A 5,508-nucleotide genomic window follows, 5' to 3' on the forward strand; every position below is an offset into this window, starting at 1 on the left:
TCGTCTGTGTCAGTTATGACTGTTGATGGCACTCCTATGCCACTAGCAGGCATTGGTTCTGTCTCCACACCTAACTTGTCTTTTTATAATGTTTAGTATATTCCTAATCTTACTTTGAGTCTTGCTTCTGTTAGTCAAATATGTGATTTTGGTTATTCGGTTATGTTTTCTTCCACTTCTTGTTGTGTGCAGGATCCATATTCCGGGAGGCTGATTGGGACAAGCCATAGACAGGGGGGACTTTACGTTTTGGATGACTTACGACTCCCAGATACTGCAGCCTCAACAACTGCTGCTGACTTATTATCTAGTTTTTGCTTGAATTCCTTATCTTCTAGTTTTTATTTATGGCATTCTCGCCTTGGACATGTTTCTGCTTCTAGATTAAAATATTTGGCTTCTACTGGAGCCTTAGGAAAGTTAAAACCCTGTGATATCTCAGATTGTTGTGGTTGTAAACTTGCTAAATTTCCAGCTTTACCGTTTAGTAAAAGTGTTTCCGTTTCATATGCGCCTTTTGATTTAGTTCACTCTGATGTTTGGGGTTCATCACCGGTTCTCACCAAAGGTGGATCTAGATATTATGTTTCGTTTATTGATGATTACACTCGTTATTGTTGGGTTTATCTTATGAAAAATCGGTCTGAATTTTTTGACATTTATCATATATTTCGTGCAATGGTCAAAACTCAACATAATTCTGTTATAAAGTGTTTTCGTTGTGATTTAGGTGGTGAATATACCTCTAATAAATTTTCTGAATTACTTGCTTATGATGGCACTCGCCACCAAACATCTTGTACTGATACTCCTCAACAAAATGGAGTTGCTGAAAGGAAACATCGTCACATTATAGAGATTGCTCGTTCCCTTTTGTTGTCCGCTTCAGTTCCTAGTGAGTTTTGGGGAGAAGCAGTTCTTATTGTTGTTCATGCTATTAATAGAATTCCATCCTCTATCATATCAGGTTTGTCTCCCTTTGAAAAATTGTGTGCTTCTACCCCTGATTAATATTCTTTGAAAGTTTTTGGTTCTACTTATTTTGTTCTTCGCCCTCAAGTAGAGCGCAGTAAGTTGTCTTCTCGTTCAGTCGTGTGTGTTTTTCTTGGTTATGGGGATGGTCAAAAGGGTTATCGTTGTTATGATCCTCATGCAAGAAAACTTTATGTATCTCGTAATGTTGTTTTTCTTGAGCACATCCATTTTTACTCTGTTTCCTCTGATTCTCAGATTACTAAGAGTTCAGAACTAACTCATATTGATCCATTTGGTCCTAATGATAGCGCTTCTAGTGATTGTAATGTTGAGAGTTGCAGGACAAATACTACTACTCCACATGATGACATCCCTCTTGTCCCCCCGGCTGTCCAACCACCTCCTGCGATTGTTGATCCTCCTCGTTACCCTTCTCGTCAACGTAAGTCTACTCAGTTACCTGATTTTGTCTATTCAACTTACTCAGCTTTGTTTGCTTCTTTCTTAACCTCTATTCACAGTTTGTCTGAGCCCTCTTCCTATAAAGAGGCTGTTCTTGATCCTCTTTGGCAGCAGGCTATGGCAGAAAAACTATCTGCATTGCACAAAACCAACACTTGGGAATTAGTATCTCTTCACCCTGGAAAACGTGCTATTGGGTCTCGTTGGGTATACAAGATCAAAACTAAGTCTGATGGGTCAGTTGAGCGCTACAAAGCACGTCTTGTTGCTAAGGGTTTCTCTCAACAATATGGTATGGATTATGAAGAAACTTTTGCTCTTGTAGCCAAGATGACCACTATTCGTACTCTTATTGCAGTTGCATCTATTCGTCAATGGCATATTCCCAAATAGATGTCAAAAATGCCTTTTTAAATGGCGAGCTTCATGAAGAAGTCTATATGGTCCCTCCACAAGGAGTTTCTCATGATCCAGGGGAAGTATGTAAGTTAAAAAAGGCTTTATATGGTCTTAAACAGGCTCCTCGAGCTTGGTTTGAGAAATTCTCTTCTGTGATCACTTCTCTTGGTTTTCGCTCTAGTGAACATGATTCTGCATTGTTTATAAGGTCCACCACTCATGGTCACATTATACTTTCTCTATATGTTGATGATATGATTATTACAGGTGATGATGTTAGTGGAATCAATGAGTTGAAATTGCAGTTAGCCAAACAGTTTGAGATGAAGGACTTGGGAACTCTTCGCTATTTCTTGGGGATTGAAGTTGCCTACTCTCCTTGAGGCTACCTTCTTTCTCGATCCAAGTACATTGCCAACATTCTTGATCAGGCTCGTCTTTCTGATACTAGAGCAACATATACTCCTCTTGAGTTGAATGTAAAATATGCTCCATCAAATGGTGTTCCTTTTACCAGATTCCACTTTGTATCGTACTTTGGTTGGCAGCTTAGTGTATCTTACGATTACCATACCTGACATTGCTTATGTTGTTCATGTTGTTAGTCAGTTTGTTGTCTCTCCCACTACAGTACATTGGGCAGCAGTTCTTCGGATTCTTCGTTATCTTCGAGGAACTCAATTTCAAAGTCTTCTCTTTCCATCGTCATCCTCATTGGAGTTACGAGCTTATTTTGATGCTGATTAGGCTGGTGATACCACTGATCATAAATCCACCACATGGTTTTGTATCTTTCTTGGAGACTCTCTTATTTCTTGGAAGAGTAAGAAACAAGACATTGTCTCTCACTCTTCTACAGAAGCTGAGTATCGTGCTATGGCATCCACTACCGCTGAAATAATTTGGTTGCATTGGCTTTTGTCTGATATGGGTATCTCTCTTTTTGAGCCAACTCCGATGCACTGCGATAACAATAGTGCTATTCAAATTGCTCACAACTCAGTCTTTCATGAACGCACCAAACACATTGAGATTGATTGTCATCTTACTCGTCATCATCTTTAGCATGGAACTATTACTCTACCATTTGTCTCTTCTTCTTTACAGATTGTTGATTTGTTCACAAAGATGCATTCCATTAAACGTTTCCGTTTTTTAGTTGACAAACTCTCGATGCTCCATGTTAATGCATCCTGAGTTTGAGGGGAGATATTATATAATATTATTATATATTAGTAGTAAGGGTATTTTAGATATTTTCTATTTTACTCTATATATACTCATTGTAACCCTATTAACTTTAGTTTGGTTCATTATATGTTATAAAACCCTAGAGTGGTTGTTTCTCTTCTTCCTCTTTCTTCCTCTTTTCATTGTTAACAGGTTGTAACATTTCCCATCTATATTTGAAATCAACAAGAAAGTAAAAGACACGCTAATACACACAAATATTGCATAAGCCAATGATAAATTATATAACCAAAAACTTAATTATAACAATCAAATTAATTTCTTTCATATATGGTCAACGATCAAGAATTAATTTCTTTCAAATATGGTCAACGATCAAGAATAATGCAAGAATCCACAATCTTTAATCTCATTCATCTTTAGAAAAAAATATTTGCTGGGGTTTGCTGATATCGACTATAGATGGTCTCCGATATGACAAATACAACCATGTGTTGACAAGTCATTTTTAAGACTGAAAGAACTTTGAATTTGGTGATAGCAATCATAATTAGGTATTGAATAAAGAGTTATTCTTAAGCATTTCAATAAATAGAAGAAGTGCAATGTTGTAACAAACTAAAATGCTGCAATGAGACAAAAAACAAAAATGTCGCACTAAGACGAGTAACGTAACATTTCACGTTTAAAATCACAAAACAAAACAATTAAAAAAAAGTATAGAAAACCACTTATTTTAATTGAAAAGATAATAAAATAATCTGAAAAGGTAATTCCAAATTAAAATAACCATAAGATTTTATTTTTTAGAGGGCTGCTGTCAAAGTCTTATGTAAAGGTACAAAAAGAAAGCTTAACAAAACTGTGTAGTACAAAATTGTGTTTCCTTTTTTGTTATTACTTAATATTGCAAAACTGCCTTTTTTTATATATATAAATGATTCCCACATGAAATAGTAAAACAACTATTTTAATAATATTTTATCAAAGTAAAATAAATAAACGTTTAAAAATATTTTTGTTTAATTGCAGTTTTAGTCTCTATATTTATACTGATTTACATAAATGGACCCCTTATTTTAAAAGTCGACAATTTTTGTCTCTATCTCAGATTTTAAAACTAAAAAAAATGAAGATTCGATATGTTTTAAATAACTTGATATATATTTCTATAATATAAAATCATCTAGATGCATTAATCATTTATATGTCATAAATTAAATTAAAACAAAAAAATTGATGTTGAAAATTAAGTTTTTACGACGTTTTATTCCAATTTAATGGGTGTTAAATGTTAATCACTCTACATCATTGTATCATATGTCATGTTATTTAAAATATCTCACGTCATTATTTTTTAGTTAAAAAATCAGAAAGAGAGACTAAAACTGTCGACTTTTAAAATAGATAGACCAATTTCGTGAATCAGTATAAATAGGAGGACTAAAACTGCATTTAAGTCAAATATTTCATCAAAGAGTGCAAGGATTAGTATTAATGTTGCTTGGAGTTCTCTTCCTCCGAGTTGTGTTAAATTGAATGGGGATGGATCACATATTCATTCTCTTAATTAATAGTAGTGCTTGTTGAGGCATCATTAGAGATTCAAATGTCCTTTTTATTAAGGCTTAATTGCAGCTTTAGTCCCCCTATTTAATAGTAGTGCTTGTTGAGGCATCATTAGAGATTCTCTTAATTGCAGTTTTAAAGATTCAAATGTCCTTTTTATTTATTGCGAAAGTAGTCCCCCATTTTGTTTCTCCTCAATTTTGGTCCTTCAAACAGAATTTTGGTCCAAAACTTGATGAAATTTCATTTTTTTGCATTTATTTAAATCACACAATGTCTCAAGATCTCATTTGCAACAATTGTACCTGAAGTATATGATCATAAACGGTGTAGTACGACTTTAGAAAATGAAATTTCATTAAGTTTTCGACTAAAATTCTGTTTAGGGGACCAAAACTGAGGAGAAATAAAATGGGGTGACTACTTTCGCGATTCAGCTAAAATAGAGGGACCAAAACTGCAATTAAGCCTTTTATTAAAGGCTTCAATAATAGATTGAGATATGACAATCCGGTTTGGACAGAACTTTGGACTCTTCGGTTGGATATCAAGTTAGCCTTGAATCTTTCATTGTTTTAGGTTATTTTTGAGGTAGATTCCAAGGTTGTGGTAGATTTGGTTCATAAAGGTTCCTCTTCAAATGTTTTTATCACATATCTTCTTTGTGAAGTCTCATATCTTCTTAAGCTCCTTCATTGGCAAACCTCAGTTAATCATATCTATAGATAAGCAAATCCATGTGTTGATTTGTTTGCTAACAAGGGTCACTCCACTTCCTTTAAAAGAGTTATTTTAGATTATGTTTTTCTTTCTCTTTGTGTTTATCTTTTTTACGATGTTAGAGGTGTTAATCTACCTCACATAATTATCTTGTAGTTTCTTTATTGTTTATCATAAAAAAAAATATAGAAA

The sequence above is a fragment of the Cicer arietinum genome, chromosome 5 (genome assembly GCF_000331145.2).
Source record: "Cicer arietinum cultivar CDC Frontier isolate Library 1 chromosome 5, Cicar.CDCFrontier_v2.0, whole genome shotgun sequence".
NCBI classification, from domain to species: Eukaryota; Viridiplantae; Streptophyta; class Magnoliopsida; order Fabales; family Fabaceae; genus Cicer; species Cicer arietinum.